Raw genomic sequence first — 24,524 nt, forward strand, 5'->3', positions numbered from 1 at the left:
CGGCGCCGCCGGTGGGAGGGGAGAGCCTTAAAGGGGCCTCGCCTGCGTGCCGCCGCCGCCTCGGCCTTTACCACTAGCTGTACCCCTTCCATCCCCCACTGGGCCGCCCGTGCCCTGGGGTCCCACAGAGGACGAGACTTCCCCGGGACCCTGGGCTCTGCGCCCTATCCTCTGCCGGCTTTCCTTTCGCTCTCTCCTCTCCCTTCGCAACGCCGTGGGGTGGTGCTGGCGGGGGCAGTCACCCGCCGGCCGTGTGCGTCTGGGGTGGGGTGGATTGGGGTGGGGTAGCGGGGTAGGAGCGCACGGCTCCGGCTCTGGTACTGCGGAGTCCAAGCCGCTCCCAGAGGCCGCCTGGGGGCGGGCCGCACCTCCAGAGCCCCAGGCTTGCTCCGGCTCTGCTCCGGTCCAGCTCTCTTCCCCTAATTGGCTTCTCCTGGGTGTGCTCACTTGGGAGCGTCCGAGCCTCGGAGGCATCCACCGTTCTCCGAACCGCTCCAACAACTTAGAGCCAGTCCTGTCCGAAGCCTGCAAGTTTGAGGACTGCCTTTCGGGGTGAGATGGTCGCGGTGAAGCGCGGTACCCTAGGCTGTGCGCGCCCCTCGATGCGCCCGGCGCGCTGTGTCTGCGCGCTGATTTATAGGTTTGGTGTTTGGGTGTGTTTCAGGTTTGTTACCGTATCCTGTTTAGAGGCGTAAAATTCCTTCACTGCACCGCGCTTAGTTGCTGTTTTGGGGCGACACAGGATCACTGGAGAGGCCAGTATCCCAGAGGAGGAGAAGATCTCTAAGTGCTGAGGTCTATACGAACTCAGAGATGCGCGGCCCCCTCCTCGCGGGATTGGGGGGAGGGTTCCCTACCTTTTCCCAGGGAAATTTCGGAATAAAAACTTTTAATTAAAAATAACAATGTCCTCCTCCCCTAGCTCCCTCTCGCGCCTTTGGGATAAAGTGTGCGTTGCCAGATTCGCACTTGGCAGAGGTTTTACATAGTCATAGTCCTGACATTGAAGTTCCCAGTCCGCGATCGTCAGAAGGTGAAGCTGGTCCTTTGTGCGTCGGCCTCTGGGGAGACCACTTCTCCGTGCTCTCGGCGGCCAGTGGAGGCGCGCTGGTGTCACTGCCTCGCTTCGAGTACCACTTTCCCAGCCCCAATCCATCACTCGGATTGTCAGGCCTGTCACTCGGGGCAGGTTGCTCCAGGACTACTCGTCCCTGACTCTGCGGCGCCTTGAGACAACATGAGAACCCAAGATGGGGATAGATGATTTCGAAGGGGTTCTTCAAACAGAAAGGAATAGCTACCACAGAAATAACAAATAGCGGTCACGCACCTTTATCATGCTCAGTAAAGACAGCATGCACCACTCCCGGGCCATATCAATCATACATTAAACTCAATTTACTCCCTGGATCTGTGCTGTTTTTTTTTTTTTTGTGGTATTTATAGATCTCTTAGAAATTACACAGGTTAAGAGGAATGCCAAGGGATGCCTTGAGTGGGAGATGTCTTCCATATTGTGGCAAGAGGGATACGAGACCGGGGAGCGATCCCAGTTATTTGATTGTGATGGTCTCTATCCTTCCCCACCCCGTAGCTTTTCTCATGCCAGCCTCTATGCAGTCTGATATCACTGTCACTGCCAACACCACGTTAAGAGTCCACTGCAGGGCCGCTTCAACCTAGAGGGCCCTTTGGCCTTTGGGAGACTGCTATGCAGACGGTGAGCAGGAGAGAGCCTTCCAGAGTGGAAAGGGTGGGCCTTTGGGCACCTTGCAGGAGGAAGAGCTGGGAAGAGGGGAGACCTAGGAGACAGTAAAAGATGAAAGACTCCTTCTTGATTATTATAACCAGCCCAGCTGTGAAAGCCCGCCGAGAAAGCCTTCTAGGACCCCAGCAGATGTGTGTTAGGAATGATTAATGAGAAATCAGTTGGGAGGAAAGAGGAGGGGGAGAGAGAAAAGGCATTTAGGAATTTGGAAGGAAAAGAGGAGCAGGAGGCAGTAGAAAAGAGAGAGGGAGAAGAACAGAAGATGATAGGATACGTACTCTCTGTTTGGAGAGGAAAAGAGAAGAAAAAGGTAGTGAGCGGATGAAAGGAAGGAGGAGGCCAGGACAGGACAGCCAGGCTCGGGGTGGAGGGTGTGGAATTTGATCTTTAAAAAAACCCCACTCCCTAGCTCACAGCAGTAATCACTGATAGGAGCGGTGGGCGCCAGACAGCATGGAGGTGGAGACCGGCCTGCCCACCACCCCACCCCCACACAATGGAAAATGCTAGCAAAGGAGTGGGGTCACCCTTCCCTTCTGGGTGGTGGTGAGGGCAGCAGGGCTCCTTTGGCCGGATCCATCCGTTTACCTTGGGAGAGAGAATGGAACACCATACTTAGGCGAGAGGCCTAATTGAAGGACCACTAGATGATTATTGCAATCAGAGTTTGACATTCACTTAGCTGAACTGCTAACCCACACAGAGTCCTAAAAGGGGCCCTAGTGGCCTAAAGCAAGGACAACTTTCAAAGGAATGGCTTGTCACCTGGGAGAGAATAAGGCTCAGTATTCAGTTGGGCCACTATTATTGAGGGCCAGCTGTGGGCAAAGCATTGTGCTAGGGGTGCGGTTGAAAAGTCTGTGCAAGACGTTGTCACACAGGGCACATGGCACACATCCTCCCCTTGCAGAAAAGTGGCAGATGTATGGTTACGGGATCTCCCTCTATCCAGGCCCTCTCAGATTGCCCTGGGAGTGAACAGCACTGTTAGTATAGGACAGGGCTGAGCGCTGCTGGCGACTGCCCTGTGCCACTGTGGTGAAGAATAACAATTCTGTGTGGGGGCATGTGATAAGCATCAGGTACTATTATCAGCTGAAGAGAGTGAGGCGTGGAGAACTTAGTCCCTTGCCCAAAGTCACATGACTGGTGAGTAGCAGCGTGGTCACTTGGGGTGTGGTCTCCTGGAGGGAGGCCTCTGAACCACACCGCTGGTGTGGTCCCCAGCAAGCTAACCTCCATAAGCTGCGGGGTCCTCATGTGCAAGATGTAAGAGTGGCCACCTCAGAGTCAGGAGGCCCGAAGCAGACAATGCATGTCACATGTTTAGTGCTTGGCACTAAGAAAGTCCCAGGTAAAGAGGGTTGTGAGGCACGAGTCATCTGTGGGGCAGCAGCTCTGAAGAGCATGGCAGCAACGGATCTGGAGGGTCTCAGCGTTGCCAACTGACCGGAAGACCCAAGATATCCAAGAATTCTCTGGAAATGAGAGTCACCCCCTCTGCTAGCCTCCAGTCAAATCTGTCTTTTAAAAAAATGCCCCCTGGAAACCATCAAGAAAATCCTTTAGGAAATTCTGAATATTTATAGATTTTTTTTCGCAATTTCAATTTACATAAAACTCACCACCCGGGAGAAAATGCCTGAGTCAGGTTGAGAGCTGGAGCTGGCAGATTTGTTGTGTGGGGTTAATGTGGAGTTTTCAGTCCTCGCTGAGGCGGAATTGCCTGAATGATCGTCTCTCTCTGCATAACACTCAAACTCTAATGGCAACAACATGAAATAATATCTCACTGGGTAAGTATTTACATTTTTTTTTTTTTACAAGCTGTAAGAACTCTGAAAAGTCCGCCTCATACAGAACTTGGTTTTCCTCCCTGGCGCTTAATATCTTTCAGCGGCTGGCAATTACTGTCTTGGCCAGGAGCCCTGATCTGGCGCACTGTGCTCAGGCCCTCCGAGGCGCTTCCTGCGTCTGCCCCATCCCTAGGCTGCAGACCCAGCTTCGGGCATGAGAGGGTCAGACGGGCAGAGGAACAGTGGGGGCAAATGAGAACAGCCAGCCCACTAGAGTAGCTCTGTCTTCCATGTTCTCACAGTTTGTCTTATGTTCTATTATTACACTTATCACATGGCATCTGTCGTTGTTTACTTGTCCACTCTCCCACTGGACTGTGAATGCTTCTGTATTGTCCTCATCCTCTTTGTATTCTTATTGCCTAGTGGGGAGTTTAAGTATCATTCTCACGGTAGCCAAGCAGTGTCATAAGCACTCTGCATGCATTCTCTCATTTAATCCTTACAGAAGCCCTCTGAGGTAGGTCCTATCATTACCCCCTTTCACAGAGGAGGAAATGGAGGCACAGAGAGGTTAAGTAACTTGCCCCAAACCCCAGCTGCTAAGAGGTGGGGCTGGGGTGTGAATCCAGGCAGTCTGAATGCAGTGAGTGCCCAATGGATGTCTGTTGATGAATGAAAGAGAGTTTTACATAGAGAGGGCTATTGATTGGTATCGCATCTCACTCTGTATTCCCAAAAAGATTCTAGGAGAATGACTTTGTATATTTCAAAATGTTAACTATATAAGCATGTTAAAGTATCTTTTCCCCAGTACATGTTTGTGTTCATTGTCCTGCAACAATTTTCAGAGTTATTTTGGGCAGGTGTTTTTATGTCTTTTGATGGATGAAGACCCTGGCTCTGAGAGCTTCTGGGGGAATCTAAAGTCACACAGCCACCGCTGGCAGAGTGCCTGGAAGAGGTCTTCCTCGCTCCCTCCCTGGTTCTCTATCGCCGCTGATTGCCCCGTGGATGGGGAGGCACCTCCTTTTGATAAAAGCGGGAGGAATTAACTACTTTTCCTCCCTCTAGAATCTCCTTTGGAGATGTGGTGGGAAGGAACGGACAAAAGGAGATGTAGACTGAAGCTTATCTTCCAGCCCCGTGTTTGATCCGGGTCCTTGAGGAGGGTGCTTTGAAGAGGTGGTTTCATTTATCAGCTCTCAGCCCTCGGGGAGATAGGCAGGGCTGGCGGGGAGAGGGGGCTGCGAGTAGGTGAGTAGGTGAGCTTTTGAAGTTCTCCTGCTTCATCTGCCCCGCCCCATACATCAACCTTAGCCCTGGGCATTCACCCTGGACCGCTTTGTTCCTTTGGGCCTTCAAGGTTCTTGAAGATTCCTCTTTTAAGTTGCAAATACTGCTGGGAGGAATCATTCCTCAGTAATCTGCCAACACCTCAGTTGTGATTAGCAGCCAGAGACTGTTTCGCCCAGGGTAATAATGACATTTATTGAGTGCTTACTGTGTGCCAGACATGGTTCTGAGCTCCTTACATATAATAACTGAGTTACTTCTCACGACAAACCGGTGAGGTGGGTACTATTACTAGGCCTGGTTTGTAGCTGAGGCACGGAGGCCCAGAGAGGTTAAGTAACTTGCCCAAGTTACACTGCGAGAAAGTGGCAGAACCAATGGCCAATCCCAGTGCTTGTTTCCTGAGCCAGTCTTCTGAGTGCAGCACTGAGGGCCAGAGGGGCCTAGAGCAGGGAGAGCAGCCGGAGAATCTGAAACAAATGACTTCTGTCGTTTCCCAGAGGGCTGGTTTTCACCATCAGGAATTTCCTTTCATCTTCAGGAATGAGAATATGGTAGAGAGAAAACTGAGGCACAAAAGGAAGTAAGAGGAACGTTCATTTAATTAATTGAACTGAATTGACTTAATTCATTCAATTACTATTTATCAGTCCCTTGGCAGGTGCGGCCTCACGTTGTCCCATAGCAGGTACTGGCCCCTGGCGACTCCCACCTCTCCGGTATACATGTTCCCTGCTCCGGAGAGGCAGGACGGCCCTTTCCTTTGGGTATCTGCGTGCTGCTTTTGCAGATAAAAAAAAAAAAAAAAAAAAAAGCAGGAGGCCTTAATTTGAATCCTGCTTAGTACTCTGTAGTTTAGTTACTCACTGTTCTTGGTGCATTTACTCAGGGTTAAATCCAGATTCCACTAACGCTTACTGAGCAACTTCTGGGTGCCAGTATGAACCCTGCCGGGTGTGCTCATGCACCATCTCTCGTTTGGGCATGAGGGGAGTCGAAGAGCAGAGCAAAGGGCCCCTGAAAGAGAAGCAGGACCAGGCTTACCCAAGCATCCCGCCCCCATGCGCTGAGCTTCCAGCAGCTGGAACCAGTGGGCACCCCAGGTCCTCCCCTCTGGAAGATCTTGGTGGTGGCAGACTATGAGTGTCTCAGCTGCCAGGGCTGGTGTCACACGTGCTTTTGACCCTTCCGTGGGTTTCAGCCATGAAGGTGGTGATGTTTCTATGACCCCCACTTCTGGTGGATAAGACTCTCAACTTGCCAAAACTGCCCCCTTCGAGGCTGGGTTCCCAACTAGCTGGGATGTGCAGCTCCAGACTCCTTTCAACAAACACAACAAGAGACAAGGGGAGAGCTGCTTGGGCAGGGGCTCAGTTATCACTGCTGTGTTTGATAAAACCAAATTCCAAGCTGTCGGAACAATTTCGAGGAATGTTTATTTTGGTGGCCTCATGCCAGCCTCTGCTTAGAGCAGGAAACCTGAGAGGCAGGGTCCTAACCGAACCAAAGGCCAGAGGGATAGAAGTGTAGTGGTCCATCCAGAGCGGGGATTTACAAAACAAAAATCACCTTTAAGAGTGATTTCAATTATTTTTTATTTTATTGAAAAATGAGTTTCTTTATTTATGATGAAGTGCATTCTCATGACAGCAGTTCCAAAGCTAGGAAACTGTACAGTGAGAAAACCTCCCTGTAGCTGTCTGGTTTCTCTCCCCAGGGCATCGATGCCATGAGTTTGCTGTCCATCCTTCCCAAGGTATTTTGTACATATATCAGCAAATACATATCTCTTCCTTCCTTCTTTTATATACAAACAGTGACATACTCTACAAACTGTTCTGCACTTGCTTTTTTTAAAAAAATTAATATATTTTGGAGATTGCATCACAGGCTGCTGTGTTTTATGAATTTATTTTTTCCGTTTCATGGCATTGTTACATGGATGTGCCACAGTTTATTTGACTGGTCTCCTACTTGTGGATGTTTAGATGGTTTCTCATCTTTTGCTCCTGCAGGGAATAACTTATGTATATATGTATGTGTATAAGTATGTATATATATAATAATATATATAATTCTCCATCTGTGCTGGTATAACTACATAGGATGAATTCCTAGGAGTAGAATTGCTGGGTCCAATGCCATATGCATTCCAAACAAGCCTCTTTTAAGAAAGCTGGTGGGATAGCCTTGGAGTGAGTTAGAAGTTCAGTGGGGGACTCAAGCAGCGAATCCTGGGAAGTACCTCTGGGACCTTCTGATCATATTCCTTTAAAGAACTTTGAAGGCTCATAAAGGGTTCCATTTCCATCTTTGCATTTAAGAAAACGTGCATACTTCTCATACTTCCTCCTTCTCCCTCGTTTAGTAGAAGAAGAGGAAAGAGGAGGAGAGAAATAATCAAGTCTGGCCTAAGAGAATCCATGATATTGACAAATACATATTTTAATATAGCATACTTTCCGACAAGTGAACCCTAACGAGTCCTCTGGATTATCTAGACCTTTTATGTTCATTCTCGTGAAAAGGCAAAGGTTCGTGTCAAAGATGATACATCCCATGGTTTTGGTGGTGTCAGGAGAGGTTCATCAGCTCCAGTCCTAACTATGAAGTTCCAGGAGGAGGCCTGTGAAGCATTGGAAGACATCAAATCATGAAATCAAGAATTACTGTTGGTAGTGTCAGCAAAGCAGATAAGTCTTCATTTTGTTCTTGTTTTTATTTTTGAATAGGTATTACCTACGAGTTCAAAGGTATGAAAGGCCTTGCATATATGATTTCTCGACAAGGGTTGATGATGAGTTTTCTGCTTTATCAACCAATTGCCAAGAAAAAAAAATGCAGCAGCACATGCCCGTTCCCCAGGCATTCTAGTGCAGGCAGCTTCTTGTCGAAAAGGCTCACAACAGGAGTCCTCCTTTGTCTGCTCACTTTCACTCCTAGGCCTGGGCCTCCTGGGGCCACTGAGTCAAAGCTCACTTTTTGTGAGTGACCTTGACCCTGTAACACTGGGAAGAACCATTGGGATTGGGCGGAGTGTTGACGGGCTCCATGAATCAGGATAGACATACATTCCAGGCTGTCTAAAGTAAAATTCTAACATCTTGAGGAACTTTCCTCAGGTATCCTGGGTGCCCCTCCACGTCTCCCAAGGCCTGTCATTGCTAAGTTCAGCACAACTGTTTCTGCCAGGCTGTTTTTGTTTTTCTCATCAATCTTTTTAAAGTAAATAAATTAATGAACAAATGACTCAAAAAACAAACCCAAACAACCAAAACCAGAAAAGCTACAGTAGTTAAAAACCACGAGGCCACATCAGGCCTGAAGGAGCTCTCACAGGTCCCTTGCTCTCTGTAAGCTGGGTGCATTTGTCACCACTGCAGTCAAAATGCATAATGACAATCTTATTTATGACAGGAGACATGTTTTAAAACAGTTGTTTTAAAACAACTGACAGAGCTGCAAGATGGGAAACGACAAGAAAGTGCGATTTTTTTGGGGGGGTGGAGAGGGGGATAGGATGCTGGCAAAGGAGAACAGTATTTTCCTTATTAAAAGTTGGAATTCATCCTTTATTCCTGGAGCAAATAAAGAAACAGATCCAGGAGGAAAGCTGGGGTAGGGACATTGCATAATGACAGGACTCAGAGGCCTGGGCAGTTGGGCTTGGGGGTGCCCATGAACTGCCTCTTAGGGGGCTTTCTTAAAGGAGACAATGCCATATGAAGGCAACGTGGAGGCCAGGAGACAGGGGAACTCAGCTTCCACCCCCATCTCTCTCTGTGCGATGTCTTTAGTCAACTCAGCTCAACTAGAGCTCTGCCCTTGACATCATGCTTTCCAGTCTAGTTGGAAATGCAAGCTGGACGCCCTCAGAATGGCAGGAGCACAGTACAGGCTGTTATACAGATGGGAAAACCCTGTGGGTTTAGGGAAGAGAAGTAAAATGTTCTCACCTGTGTTTGAGGAACAATCTCATTCCTATGGCCAATAACTTGAAGTTGTAATCTTTTCCTTATAGCTGTTCCTCCCTAAAAGTCTGGAGGGAAAATTATAGAAGATGAGACCTTCCCAGTGTTAACCCTGACCCTACAGGAGAGGAGGAACAGAGAGCAAAAATCAAGAATCAAGATAGTAGGGAAAAGGAAGAATGAACTTAGACGAGAAAGAGGCTACTGTCTCTATAGTAAGAGAGAATTTAAAAAAGGTCTCTGGAGGTGGTGACGGGACCCAGGGCACGTGGGAAGGAATTAGAGTACTCCTGGCACATCTTTTATATTTATTTATTTTTTGGTGGAAGATTAGCCCTGATCCAACATCTGCCCCCAACCGTCTTTTTGCTGATGAAGATTGGCCCTGAGCTGACATCTGTGCCCATCTTCCTCTACTTTATATGTGGGACGCCTGCCACAGCATAGCTTGATAAGCAGTGCGTCGGTCCATGTTGGGGATTCAAACCTGCGAACCCCAGGCTGCCGAAGCTGAGTGTGCAAACTTAAGTGCTATGCCACTGGGCTGGCCCCCTGGCACATCTTTTTTTTTCTTTTAATGGAGTGGGGGTCTGTGTGATGGGAAGGACTGAGCAGAAGCTGCTAATTTCACTGAAGGATCTCTGACTATTTCTCTCCTTGGTTTCTAGACATGATCATGTTGATATGGGATCCACTGGATTGATTAATTCAACCACCTTGTCTTTTTCCAGGTTGGTGGTGATACAGCCCTGGGCGGCAAAAGGCAGCCAGCCCAGGTCTGCAGGGCCCTGCATCCAGGAATGTGCTCATGCCCAGTGGTAGAGCTGGGCTGCCCCCTTACCCTTGAGCTCAGACCTTGGCAAGATGGATAGTCAGAGCATTTGGTCAACTTCTTCCTTGGGGACATGAATTCAGAGCTTCTTGGAACACACCCACCCCCTCAACTACCCTGCAAGCAAAGCAGGATATGAGTTTTTTAAACCCCAATATATTTTGCCAAATAAGAGAGTGTTAATACCCCTCCCTCCCCCACTCTGCATGAATTGGATTACTTAAAGCGTCTTTTCAGAGACGTCAGCAGTTTAATAGAGGCAATAAGTCAGGGCTGCCCTTGTGTTTTATTTTTCTGCCAGTATTTAGTTAATTAAAGAATGCAAATTAAAACACCTTAATTTATATAATATCAATACCGACGCCTTAAAACATTTGGCATAACTGCTCTGGCACGTCCCTTACATAAACTCTCCAGAGCAGTGCTAATAAAAATGAAAAAGGTTGTAAATCAAATTTAATTTATTCATCTTCTGTTTGGTACAAAAGCATATGCCAAAGTCAAGTTATTTACGAGCTCGTCATAACAATAGGGGTTTTTGTTGGTTGCCAATGACAAAAAAGGTTTTTCCCAGGGATGTGTGTTTTAATTTAGAAATGTCTCTAGGTGCATCTATTTTCTGGGCTCTGATCTCGAAAATTTATATTTTTGCTCCCATATCTCTAGAAAAGAAATAGATTTAGATATTGAAAAAACATATTGAGCCTAAAAACATGGCAACATTCTCTCAAAAAGGCATCTGCAACCATCTATATGGAGATAGACATATACACCACACATCCCAGGGAGTATGAATCTTCAGGTGAGATAAAAGCTTGGTGATTTATATCCGATTTCTTAAATATTCCATTAAGAGGATTATCTCACAGGAGGCTCTGATACAGACGGTGTTGGAAGAGATTTGGTGTGCTGCTGCTTTCTTAGGAGCCTTGGAGATGAACCACACGTACGTGAATGAATAGCCGAACACCAATTTTCATCCTTCCCCTCCTTGGCTGATATGTCTTTCTTTGTCTGGTGGATCTGAGCACAGAGTACATCTTCTTCGGTCCTGAGGGAAGAACAGTGGGCTCCACTCGGGGCTACTGAGGGATGGCATGCTCCCTCTGCTTCCCATGGCAAAGCTCCCTAACGCAGCTGTCCTTTAAAACTCCCTTCCTCGCCCAGCTTTCAGCTCCACTCTTGACTCAAGCAGGTCTCAGGGCGTGCCAGAGAGTGAGAATAGTTTTGGAAAAACCCTCTCAACCCCGATCCTATCCTGAAAGACCCAAGCAAATTCACAAATAGAACCCTCTAGCCAGCCCATGGCTTCCCCACTTGGGAGGGAGAAACCCAGTACCATACTGTGCCCTATTTTATTCCTTATCTTCTAACATGAGCATCACAAGCTTAGTGGAAGAAGTAGAATATTGGGGTTCCTCACTTGGGGTAATGACGCAGAAGTGGCAAGTGGCATCTCTCTGGGACCTGGGACAGCCATGGGTCCTGGGCTGCCACTAGGCTTTTGGGGAGACCTCTACAAAACCCCAAATAAAATACCTCCTGGCGATTCCCTTTCTGATGTTAAAAACGGTGATACATTTTTACACTGCTTCCATTTGGATCTAATGGGACACCCTACTTTGTCTCAGACTCATTCCAGGAGTGAGCTAGAAACTTACAATCTGTCAAGTAGCTGCTTCTTTTTTGGGGGGCACCAAGCAGAGCCAGATAAGGTCTTAGAAAAGTGATTGCCCGCCCCCCCCCCCAAATTCCCTCCTACCCTCTCCACCTCTCCACCCCTGGTGTCTCACTGGGTCACTGGTGTGACAGACAACCCAGCTTGAGGGACAAGCTGAGTGCCCTGCATTTTCTCAGGACACCTCACATCAGTCTCTCAGCGGTGGGACTGGAGGGGGCGCTGTGGGCACTTCCTCAGGGTGTCCACACGGCGCCCATATATCCCCACGTGCCATCGTGGGCTTACTCTCTCTCTTACTTTTTCTTGCTATGTGTCATCTTTAAAGGCAATTTTTACCTTTATATTTATTTATACCCCTCCTAGCTCCATAAAACACTTGAGGTCGCTTACAATTCAAAACGGAGATACAGTAAAACCTGAAGCCATTAACTGAAAAGGAATTAAGATCAGAGCCAAGTACAAAGGAGGAGGGGGAGGAAGAGGCAGAGTAATCATACCAGAGGGGAAAAACTTAGATTAAGGAAAGCTAATGCAATTGAGAACAAAACCCAGCTCCTAACTCCCTGCTAGCTTGGTGGGCGGCTGCCAGCTATTGTAATAACTGTGGATTATTGCACCTCAAAGGCAGGTTTAAATGCCTGCTGAGGGCTCCCTGGCTCTGTGAGCTTGGTCAAGCTACTTCATCTCCCTGAATCTCTGTTTCCTCATCTGTAAAATGAGGATTAACTCACCCATCATAGAGTTCTTGTGAGAATGCGGTTCAACAACGCCAGTAGCTCTCGCTCAGCACGCACTGTCTGCAGTTACTTCCTAAGTGCTTTACAGAGACATATTTCATCAATTCTGAGATGCATTTTCTCACATTTAACATCTCTGACGCTGATTTTAAAAGCATTGTGTCACAGACTATTTCGTAGCATTTTTTTTTCTTTCTTTCTTGGACCTGAAATAATGGTGCATTGTAGATTCGATGGAAGATATCAACTCATTCAATCCTCACAATAACGTTAGGTGTTCTTTTTGTCCCATTTTACAGATGAGTAAACTGAGGCATGGAACATTTAAATGACCTGTCCAAGGGCTACAGCTGACAAGCAGCGGAGCTGGGACTATGATCATAGGCTATTTGACTCGACCACTACACTATACTGCCTTTCAACAAGTATTTCAGCAACAATCATTTCAACAAAATTTCTCTCTTGAGCACTGGGGATATGAGATGAAAAGACATGTACTTGCCCTAAAACATTGGACTCTCCAGTGAGGGGACCAACACGTAAACACAGCATTGTGCCTCGGGCGTTAAGTGCATCAGTGGAAATACATCCGAGGCACAGAGGCAGAGAACGCAGAGAGGATTCCTTTTTGTAAGCCTCTGCCCTAGGGCTTGGCTCTGTGGTAGAAACTTCCCTTCCAGCGGGTCAGGAGAGACACGTCTTTCCTTGCCTCTGAAGGAGTCTGTTGGGTGGATCTTCACATGACAGCCAGTGAACAGCCTTAGCGGACACACTGCAATAGCAGAGCACAGAAAGCACAGGCGCTTCACCATGCCCATTCCCTCTACAGACACTAGATGAGAGCTGGGGGCAGCAGATTTCAGGGGAGCATCGCGCTCCAGGCAAGGTTTGGAAGTGGCTTTGACGGGCAGCGACTAAGGAGAGGTTTGGCCTCTCAATACTAGGGCTGGAGGCTCTGTCCCTGGACACCCAAACCAGGAGGGTGGGGAAACGTGAAAGCCAGGGGGACTTGAAAAGGGGAAAACAAGGAAGGGAAATGAATGACCCACCCGTTTGCAGTAAGCAAATGCAGCTTCAGGAGGAGTGGGCCAATAGTCATCGGGATGCAGTGAGGTGTGGGGAAGGAAGGAGCAGACTTGGAAGGAGAATACCTGGGTTTGGGACCGATTTTGCCTCAAGGAGCACGTTATCCTTTGAGTCTCAATTTTATCATCTGTCTAATGGGCATAATGACATTGCACTCATTACCTCACACAGTTGTTAAAAGATCAATTAAGATAATATAAGTGAAAGTACTTTCCAACTAAATAATGCTATGCAAATGTGAGTTATTATTGCTGTCTTTCTAGCCACGTCCTTGCTCTTTCATTTCCTCACTGGCTGTATGAACTTGGGCATGGGGCTCGCCCAGTCTCTAGCCATCACTAAAGCGGCTTGACTTAGAACTCGAAGCTCCTCCTGGCTGGGGTCTCATTGACCCCAGACCTAGTGAGGAAGCTTGGGGGCTGCAGGAGCCCACTCTGGAGTTCAGGGACTCTGCCTCATGGGTGGGGATGGGGTTCTAACCTTCACTCCTCATTGCCTCCACTCCTGCAACCCTGGCCCAGCCGGCAGCAATGAGTTGCCATTGTGAGAGAGCTTTGGGCATATCTTCTTCAAGGAATCAGGGAAGTTCAGCAGCCAATAAATCAGTACTTAACAAAGCAAATAAATAAAGCCAAAGCAGATCCATCCTGACAGAACTTCCCTGATAAGGAATGCTTTCTCATATTTCAAACAGAATAAAACCTATATAAATAAAGCATCTTCTAGACCAAACAAGAATGGGCTGGAAATCCCACTGGATCCAAGTCCCTGGCCTTACTCGCTTCATCTGTGTTGCCCACTGGAGGGCGTGGCCCCTGGAGGCCTGGCCACCACATCCAAGGGTGCCCTGGTCTGAAGGCCTCAGAGCCTGCAGCCTGGGAGGGGAAGGGTGGCAGTCCCGGAGGAGGAGGGGCCTGGTGTTAACAGACCACTGCAGCGACAGCAGAAGCCACTCAAGCTGACTCCACCTTTTCTGGCCTTTCCAGAGAGGGAGAAGGAAGGAGGAAGTGGGAGGAGAAAGGGGAGGAGTAGGAAGAGGCCTGGGAGCCGGGAGCATGAAGCGAAGAGAAGGGTTTAAAAAGCGGGAGGAAGTGAGGACAGGGAGGAAAAAGTGAGGTGGAAGAGGGCTGGACCAGCCAAAGCTTCAGAACAAAGTAGCCATTCGGGGGCACGTTGAAGGCCTAGAATCCCCACCCTGCCCTCCTCCTCGGTCCCCTCCCAGGCAGGCCAGTCTCAGCATCACTCACTCCTCTCCGTTCCTCACCCTTCTGGGAGGCGCGGGGCCCTGCGAACAGGGCCTGCCTTTCCTGGCAGCAGACAAAAGGCCATTTCTGAGTTACACGGAAAATGTGTTACTTTGTCAGAGGGCCGGGGAAAGGCTGCCGGGCCCAATCCTGGGCCGAGGGGAGCGTCAGCAGAGGGGGCTGTCAGTCACCGGGAACCCTCCGTGAAAGGGGCCCCTTGTCAACTTCCCCTGCCTTTGAAGTGACTGGGATGGAGGTGCTCAATTAAAAGCCCATCAGTCTGTAAGTAAATCAACGCCTATCAGGCTTGTCACATCAAACAAACGATTATTACCCCAGCCCGCCCACCCCATTAATCTGGCTGTTCCTTCTTGACGGCTCAGGGTCAGGGCACCGTAAATCCTGTACTGGATTGTAGCCACCTGGATCGGGATGAAAGCGCTCGCGCATTGAGCGTGGCTCGCTCAGGCATTTCCCAGAGTCCTCTGGGGAATGGAGGAGGAGGCACCAGAGACAGAGGCAGAACAGACGAATGTAGACGGGGCGAAAGAAGAGGTCTGAAGCGGGACACAGACACAAGGAGATAGAAAGAAAAGAGGTGGTGGAGAGAGAGCCTGAGAAAATAGGCCCAAATAGAAGCAACTGGAAGAGGAGATCGGAAGCAGTTGAGACAGGTGCCATAAAAACTCACCCAGAATGTGAAGAGTGAATAGATGCTTCAGGAAGACAAGGAGATGTCTGGATGAAATTTCTCAGACACTGGTTTCTGAGTCTCAGAGTCAGAGAATGATCAAAGTTAGGCTGCTGTTTCCTCAGCTCTCCTCCTCCATGGCAGCCCCCAGATGTCACTTAGCCAAGGAAATGATGGTGGGGAAGACATGGAAGCTCAGGGCTTTGCTAAGAGATGCATCAAAGTACCTGATAGCCAGAACTCGAGCTTCTGCAATAAAAGGATATGAACAGACAAACTGGACTGGAGTGTCAGGGTCTGATACTCTGCCAAGTGAGTCCTGAAGAAACACTTTGTTCCAGGACATTTCTCGCAGGCCCTGTGCATTGCTTTGTGGGTTCTTTCTGCTCCTGAAATCAAGCTCTGGCTCTCGCTCACTGGAGACCAGAAAGAAAGGCAGAATAGGGAGAAGAGGAGACAAGACAGCTGTATTCTGGGCTTGTAGGAGGGGCTGGGTAGGAGGTGAAGGGAGGGGTAGGAGTGGGGAAGGAGGTCAAGCATCCAGCTTGGAAGAACAAGGCATGCTTTTTTAAGGGAAGGAAGAAACAGTCTTTCCCCAAATGTCTATTTCAGAAGTGCCCCAAGGCATAGCTGGCCCTGACTCATGATGCTTCATATTTAAAAAGGGCCGTCACACGCCTTCCCCATTGCTAGAGGAGTAATTCCCAGAAGGAAACAAGAGATGAAAGTGGAGCAGGGGAGACTGAAGAAGGGAACTTAGTCCCCTCACCCCACCACAGAGCTTGCCACCTAGCCTGGAAGCTTGTGGTGATTTCTTACCACACAGAGAAAGAAAATTGTAAAGATTGAAACTGGACCTCTAGCTTACACCAATACACAAAAATCAACTCAAAATGGATGAAAGACTTTTTGTAATGTAAGACCTAAAACCATAAAACTCCTAGAAGAAAACATAGGGGATAAGCCCCTTGATGTTGGTCTTGGGAATGATTTTTTGGATTTGACACCTAAAACAAAGGCCATTAAAGCAAATAAACAAGTGGGACTACATCAAACTAAAAAGCTTCTGCACAGCAAAGGAAACCATCAACAAAGTAAAAATGCAACCAATGGAATGAGAGAAAATATTTGCAAATCATATATTTGATAAGAAGTTAATATCCAAAGTATATAAAGAATTCATACAACTCAATAGCCAAAACCCTAAACAACCTGATTAAAAAGTGAGCAGAGGGACTGAATAGACTTTTTTCCAGAGAAGACATACAGATTGCCAACAGGTACGTGGAAAGATGCTCAACATCACTAATCAGCAGAGAAATCCAAGTCCAAATCACCATGAGAATTCACCTCACACCTGTTAGAATGGCTGTTATCAAAAAGACAAGAAATAACAAGTGTTGACAAGGATATGGAGAAAAAGGGAGCCCTTATACACTGTTGGTGGGAATGTAGTTTGGTGCAGCCACTGTGGGAAACAATATGGAGGGCCCCAAAAAATTAAAAATGGAACTACCATGTGATCCAGCAATTCCACTTCTGGGTATATATCCAAAGGAAATGAAAACGGGATCTCAGAGAGATATCTGCCCTCTCATGGTCAGTGTGGCTTTACTCACAATAGCCAAGATATGGAAACAACCTAAGCATCCATCAATGGATGGATAGATAAAGAAGATGTGAGATATATATCATGGGATGTCATTTAGCCATGAGAAAGAAGGAACTCCTGCCTTTTGTAACAGCATGGATGGACCTCGAGGGCATTCTGTTAAGTGAAATAAGTCAGGCAGAGAAAGACAAATACTGTATGATATTTGTATAGATGGAATCTAAAAAAATCAAACTCATAGAAACAGAGAGTAGAATGGTAGTTACCATGGCCTAGGGGTCGGTGGAAATGGGGAGATACTGGTAAAAGAGTATGAAATTCCAGCTATAGGATGAATAAGTTCTGGGGCTTTAATGTACAGCATGGTGATTATAGTTAACAATGCTGTATTATATACTTGAAAGTTGCTAAGAGAGTTGACCTTCAATGTTCTCACGCTAAAGAGAAATGGTAATTATGTTTCAGGATGGAAGTGTTAGCTAACTTTATGTTGGTAATCATTTTGCGATAAATAAACTTACTTTAAACTTATACAATGTTATATGTCAATTATATCTCAATAAAACTGGAAAAAAAGAGAGAAAATTCTCAAAGATGCTCAAGACTTTTGCACTCATCTGCATCCTCTCCAGACTGTACAGTAAGAAGTGCTCACTGCAAATCCCGAAGACAGGTGCCCCCACCCATGCCACATGCTCCGGCAGGTGTGCAGGGTTTTCTCTCCAGCCAGCTGCCCATCAATCTATTGTAAACCCACTCCATCATTAAGACCCAGCAGTGCAGGAGCATATTCCTTAGTCCTCTAAGTTCATACATGTGTTGACTTATCTGAGTGGCCACGAGGCCTTTCACAGAGATGAGGAACGGTGTACAGATACTTTACAATGTGGGAGAATTATCTATCCTTCATATTTTCATTCATTCAACCCAAATCTGGTATTTAGTATTTACCAACTTACAGGTGTTTAGTATTTACAATTTACAGGCCCTTTTCTAAGTCCCAGGGATACGGAAGTGAATATGATAGGCAAGGTCACGGGACATGTGGAAGCTTTTTACGAAGAATTGGGGTGTTTGACCTCATCTTTATTTGTCGTGTATGGACTTATTTCACAGATATTTGATAAGCACCTGCTATGTCCAAGTAACATGCACCAAAATGAGGCAAGAAGGATCAGAAACAAATCCTATCCTGGTAGAGGAGAGGTAAGACACACATCATGAATAAATCCAATACCTTGTTTAAGGAGGGAGGTGCCATAAGCCGGGAAAGGACGGGAGAGTGTTCAGAGAGAAAAGATAATTTATCCAGGTTACTTCTTTCTTAGTGAAGGTTGGAATTAAGAAACGTGTTAACAGTTCCATCATGGCGACTTTTAAACGTACTGTGCAATCCAGTACAGTGTGGGCTTAATGCTTATTGTTATTGTTATTGGTGGTAATGACAATGTCATTCATTGTCATTGCAATTATGGACACATTACAGCCCCCTCTCTATGAAGTAGGTGTTAGAAAACTCTGGGGCTCCATTTCAGGCCTTGTCAGGAGTCGGGTGTGGTTGGGAACTCCCAGAAATCAGAGACGTGCCTCTTACAGGAGGCAGAGTAGTGCAGAGGTTGAGTGAGGAGGCTCTGAAGCCGGACTGCAATTCAAAACCAGCCTTCGGATGCCGGTTCTCCTGCTTGCCTGCTGTGAGGCCATGGGCAAATCACTTGAACTCCCTGTGTGTGTTTCCCCATCTGTTAAATTGGGGTGATAATGGTATTGGCCTCATAGGGTTGTATGACAATTAAATGCATGTAAAGCATTCACAACAGAGCCCAACAGACAGTATATCCTCAATAATGCCTGTCATTATTATTGCTCCACCTCATAATAAAGTGGTCTCTTGAAGGTGCAATCAGCATGATGCTAGGAGGACACATTAAATTAATGTAATGGTCTTCCTGTATTTAAATATCACCGAAAGACATTTATATTAACTTTAAAAATTCTTCCCAAGTTCAGCACATGGGTTTTAAATATTGGGATAATTTGTTTCCACTAAAGTAATATGTATTAACATTTAATATAATATTTGGTACATGCAAAAGAGTGTATGTATGCATCATGGATGTACATTTAAAGCATCCGTGTGCTTCTCTCCTATCCCATCCTCTGGCCTCTCCTCCAGAAATGACCACTAACCTGAATTTTATGTTTATTATCTCTTTGCTTTTAAAAAACTTTTTTTTGAATTAAAGTATAACGTGTAACAGCAAAATGCACAAATCTTAAGTGTACAGCTTGATTAATTTTTACAACGTATAACTTGTGTAACCACACCTAGATCAAGATGTGGCATGTTATTGGTACTCCAGAACCCTCCCTTGCACCCCTCCCCAGTGAACTCTTCCCACACTCCCCCTGCAACGTAACCACTGTTTGGACTTAGATCACCGTAGATTAGTTTTGGAATTAAGTGTGTATTCTTGTGTCTGCCTTCTTCCAGTCAGCATTCTACTTGTGAGATTCATCCATGTTTTTATATGCATTAGCAGTTCATTCTTTTTCATTGATTGAGTGGTATTTCACTGTCTGAATAAAGCACGCAATTTATTCATTCATTGTACTGTTAATGGACATTTGTTTTCTGTCCACTTTTTGGCTATTATAAATAAAGCCATGAGCTTTCCTGTCCATGTCTTTTGGTGCACATATGTGCTTATATCTGTTGGGTGTAACAGGAGTGTAATTGTCGTGTCACAGGGTATGCACATGCTATGACAGATACTTCCAGTTTTCCAAAGTGGTTGGTTGTACCAATTTACATACCCCCCAGCAGTGTGTGAAAGTTCTAGTCGCTTTGCATCCTTGCCAAAACTTGGTATTGTTAGTGAAAAATTTTTTTTTAGCCATCCTGTTGGGTGTAGTGAACTATTTCTCTTTGTCTCTATTTTAGTTGCATCTAATAACTTTTGATATGTTATTTTCATTGCCATTCAGTTTGAAATATTTCCATACGTATTGCAAAATCTTCTCCCATTCTGTGACTTGCCTTGTCTCTTTATTAATGTTATTTTTTTTGCTGGCTAGAAGCTTGATATTTTCATGTAATTTTAAAATTTTGACCCATGGGTTATTTAGAAAAATATATTCCTTAATTTCTAAACATTTGGGGATTTCCTAGTTATCTTTCTGTTTTGGATCTCTTGCTCAATTTCACTATCATCAGAGAGTATTTTCTAAATCACTTTAACCCTTTAAAATATACTTAGAGAGGTATATTAAAATCTCCAACTATACTTGTGGATCCATATTTTTCTCCCTTAGTTCTGCCAGTTTTTGCTTTATCTGTTTTGAAGCTATGTTATTATGTATGTATAAATTTAGAATTGCTCTATTTTTCCATTGAACCAACCACTTTATCATTAGGAAATATCATTTAGTAAAATTACTTGCCTTAAAATTTACTTTCTCTGATATTTGTCTAGATACAGAATCTTTTTTTTTTTTTTTTTTAAAGATTTTAGTTTTCCTGTTTCTCCCCAAAGCCCCCTGGTACATAGTTGTATATTTTTTTCAGTTGCGGGTCCTTCTAGTTGTGGCATGTGGGAGGCTGCCTCAGCATGGCTTGATGAGCGGAGTCGTGTCCGCACCCAGGATCTGAACTGGCAAAACCCTGGGCTGCTGAAGCAGACTGTGAGAACTTAACCACTTGGGCACGGGGCTGGCCCCACCATCTTTCTTTTGATTAATGTTCTCTTGGTGTATCTTTTTCCACCCAGAGTGAGTGTTTCACCAAACCAGGCCTAAGTCGCATAGCCTTTTATGACCTACCCTTGAAAATCACAGTGTTACTTCTGCCATACTGTATTGGTTGAAGGAGTCATGAGCCTGTTCAGACTGGGGAAGGGAGATAAACCCCCACCTCTTAATAAGAGGGGTGCGAAAGGATTTGTGGTTATGCTTTAAAATTGCCACACAACTTTTCTTTCTGCAGTCTCATGTTTAAGATGTATTGCTTGTAAGCAGTATATAGTTGGATTTTATTTATTTTTGTCTAGTCTCACAGTCTTTGTCTTTTAATGGGAGACTTTGGTCCATTTATATTTAGAGTAATTACTGATTTTAAGGTTTAAACTATCATCTTACTGTTTACTTTCTGTTTGTTCTGTACATTTTTTGTTAATTTTGTTCTCCTTTCTTTCCTTCTTTGGATTAATCATGCTTTAAAAAAATCATTTTATTTCCCTACTCCAGCAGCTTATTGTTTGTACATTCTTTTTTATTCTTTAGTGATCACCCTAGAGATTGCAACGTGTGTCATCCTTTAATTATAACCTACCTTAAATGTGTACTTATAGCACGTCCTGGACAATGCAAGAAACTTACAACACTTTTAAGTCCATTTACTCTCCTCTTGTCTTTTGTGCTATAGTTAACATATAATTACTTCTACATATATTTTGAACCCCACAAAAGATTACTATTATCGTTCTATACAGTAAGTATTAATTTAGATTTATCTATACCTTTGTGGTGCTATTTATTCCTTCTTGCATTACTCTGTTTCCATCTGGAATTATTTCTCTTCTGCCTGAAAAATCCTTTTAGTGTTTCTTTTAATGCACATATGCTAGTGTAAATTCTCTCATTTTTTATTTGCCTGAAAATGTCTTTATTATGCCTTCACTTTTAAAGGATATTTTCACTGAGTAGAGAATTTTAGGTTAGCAATTACTTTCTTTCAGCACTTTAAAAATTTCTTTGAACTATCCTTTGGTTTCCATTTTTTCCTACTGCTGAGCTGTCAGTTTTATTGTTGCTCTTTTGAAAACAATGTGTTTTTCCTCCTCTGGTTGCTTTTGCCATTTTTCCTTTGACTTTGGTTCTCAGCCGTTTTTCTTTGATTATCTGGGTGTGATCTTTGTGTTTATGTTGCTTGTGGTTTGTAGAAATTCTTTATTCTGTGGCTTGATGTCTTTCATCATTTTTTGAAAATTCTCACCCAATATTTCTTTAAAAATTGCCTCAATTCCATTGTCTCTCCTCTCCATCTGGGACTTCAATGACAGATATACTGGATGTTTTTACTGTGTCCTTAGATCTCATATGCTCTTCCCCGCCTTGTCCTCCCATTTTGCATTCTTTTCCCTCTGTGCTTTAATATCTTTTCTTTGGGTACATCTAATTTGTTTTTTGGATCTAACTATTCAATTCTTAATTTCAGTAATTTTATTATTTTACTTCTAGGATTTCCATTTGGCTCTTTCCTTAACAGATTCCAGTTCTTTGGCAAAATTCTCTATCCTTTTGATTATTTTCTTGGACATATTAATAATAGTTATTTTAAAGTCCGTATTTGATAATTCCAATATCTGTATCACTGTTTTTCCCATTAATTGCTTTTTTCTTCTTGGTTTTCAGTCATTCGATCCTGGTATGCCAGGTAATTACGTTTCTAAGATTCATCTGTGTTGCTGCAAGTAGCTATAATTCATCTATTTTTACTAATTTATAACATTTCACAGTGTGAATGGACCACAGTTTATTTCTCCCATTGTCTTGTTGATGATTATGTGGTTTGGAGAATCATTTAGAAAAATCACTCATTTTAAGCTTCTTGAAACCATTTAAAAGAATTAATTCTGCAGTTATTTTGAGCTTAGAGAGCAAGCCAGTATAATGTGTTTGGGCCACACTGGCAGTGGACCATTTCAATGATCTAAGTACTAGCATGTGCTGTGAATACTGTTTCTCCATTATGGCCTTACTCGGTATCCCCAAAGAAGCCCATTAAAATTTCAGAGCAATTCATTTGCAGTTGCTTTGGCCATACGGGTGGGTAGTTGGCGTCACATTGGAGGCACAAAAATCAGGAGCTGGACTGGATCAGCTCATCCTTTGTGGAGTGAAATGGAGCCAACATAATAAGACCAGATTTATTTCATCATTCTCTTGAGGAAGCCATGAATGAGATTGGAATAAAAACTAAGGAAACTGGTGCCTGTGCATACTTCCGGTCTCCTGGGAAATAACTGCAGCTCCAAAACCCATGTACGTCATCTGAAGTTCTTGAGACAATTATTCGAAGTGGCTGGATGCCACTGGTGGTTTTATTGGAGCATGGGCAGATGCCGGGGAAGCAGTGGGGGGAAGTGGGAAGAACGTAAACTACGTTCAGACTCACCTGGGTTTGAATCCTGGCTTCGACACCAAGTAGATTTTTACAAAGCCTGACTCATTCAACCTCTTTTGTCTTCAATTTTCTCATCTGTAAAATGAGCATGCTCAAAGCTTTCTGCCTGGATTCTTGTGAGGATTATATGCCACATTATATTAAAGATGCCTAGCATAATGCCTGGCAATCTTAGCTGTTCAATAAAAGATGGATTTGTGTCACTGTCATCACTGTCATCATCGTGATCATCTCCACCAGCACGTAGGAAAGTTTTGGAGATGCGCATGGCTCTGGGCCTTGCAGGAGGTCCTGAACTCTGCTACTCTGCCATTCAGTGTGGCAAGTCTGTGCCCCTGTGCAAGTTATTAAGTTATTGCTGTTTCCCAGGGCTTGCTCATTACATTAGGGTTTTTTTCCTCAAAGAGGGAAAGGGAAGGGTTCTAACTAATTAGGACTGGGCTTGTCAGATTTAGGGCATGGCCCACAATCATGTATAGTCAAATGTCTGTGGACTGACAATCAATCTGAAGAGGAAGACGGGTCATATAGCAATCTGCACCAGGAACCTCCACACAAGCAAAAGATTTTCATCAGTGCTACAGGGCTGAAAGCTGTCACTGAATTCAGCTGACTTTTAAATACATTGACAGATGATGTACACATAGGCTAAAGAGAGAACCAGTTTAGGGAGCCCATCAGGTCCTAGGGAGATAAACTAATGATGTGCCATCAGCTTGGTTTCGTGCTCCAGTTCAAGTTAGAGGTCCACAGAGCAAGGTTCTGATCAATCACTTTCTAACATAGCTCTTGTTCATTTCTTGCATTGTTTATTTATGAAACATTTATGGAACATCTCCCATGTGCTCAGCCCACTATGTTAGGTGCTGTGGGGGACACAGAAAGTCTGTCTTTCTATCTATCCAATCTATCTATCTATCTGTCTATCTACCTATCTAATCTATATCTATATCTATCTCTATCTCTCTATATCTCTATGTCTATACTGCTACAACGAGCCTTGAGTTCAGCAAGTTCCTTTGTATGGTTTATATATGTGAAAGCAGCTTTAAAACACGGAATGAACCGGTGAGTTTGTGATATCATGAGAGATGTGCCAGTTAAATTTTAGGGGAGTTCAGAAGAGGGAGAGACCACTACCTGTAGGTAGATAATGTGAAGCCTCTTAGCTATTCTTGCTGCCTCCAATCTCACCCTTCTCCATTTAATTCTGCGTGTCATTGTCACCCTATTCATTCTAAAACACCGCTCTCAGCATGTCCGGCTTCTTCTCAAAACCCTGAAATGATTTGCCAATTCCGGTTGAACTGCTTTCAAAGTCCCTTTCAGAGTGTTCTGTTATCTCTAGCTCCACACATATGATTTCTCCCCCTTTTTTGGGGGTTGGGGTTGGCGGCATGGTTTGTAGGTTGCCTGCCGTGGTTTGGGGCTTCCTCATTTATTTTGTGATTTTGGCCTGAGTGCGTCTTCCCTTGGGGGTGTTGCTGGTGGGTTTTTTTTTTTCCTGTTGAAGTCTTGGGGTTGTAGAGGTCTGTCCATGGGACAATCCTGTGCTTACCTCCTCCTGGCCCATGAGTTTCTGTACTGAGGGATTATGAATTAGGGTTTTTACCATAAAAGGCAAAGGAC

The 24,524-nt window shown here is 45.0% G+C and overlaps 3 long non-coding RNA genes across 4 annotated transcripts in view; 2 read left to right on the forward strand and 1 right to left on the reverse strand.

Moving 5' to 3' along the window:
• The window catches only part of LOC102147670 (uncharacterized), a 1,423-nt gene extending 13 nt beyond the window's left edge, over positions 1-1,410 (forward strand). Inside the window, exons 1-3 of the long non-coding RNA XR_289609.4 lie at positions 1-552; positions 665-795; positions 923-1,410. The exon at positions 1-552 is cut by the window's left edge and continues 13 nt beyond it. This is a non-coding gene — a long non-coding RNA (uncharacterized lncRNA). The remainder of the gene's footprint in view (positions 553-664; positions 796-922) is intronic.
• A 1,542-nt stretch (positions 1,411-2,952) lies between these two features.
• On the forward strand, positions 2,953-10,118 carry LOC138921047 (uncharacterized). Its single transcript, XR_011433291.1, has 2 exons — positions 2,953-3,564; positions 7,389-10,118. It is a non-coding gene; the product is annotated as an uncharacterized lncRNA (long non-coding RNA).
• On the reverse strand, positions 6,280-15,771 carry LOC106782665 (uncharacterized). Of its 2 annotated transcripts, XR_011433290.1 has the most exons (4): positions 15,103-15,771; positions 12,076-12,853; positions 8,817-10,714; positions 6,280-7,486 (listed from the first exon to the last, which is right to left on the reverse strand). It is a non-coding gene; the product is annotated as an uncharacterized lncRNA (long non-coding RNA). The 2 variants fall into 2 exon arrangements; XR_011433289.1 differs by lacking the exon at positions 12,076-12,853 and having other exon boundaries at positions 15,103-15,767.
• Positions 15,772-24,524: the final 8,753 nt, after the last annotated feature.

The sequence above is a fragment of the Equus caballus genome, chromosome 27 (assembly GCF_041296265.1).
Source record: "Equus caballus isolate H_3958 breed thoroughbred chromosome 27, TB-T2T, whole genome shotgun sequence".
NCBI classification, from domain to species: domain Eukaryota; kingdom Metazoa; phylum Chordata; class Mammalia; order Perissodactyla; family Equidae; genus Equus; species Equus caballus.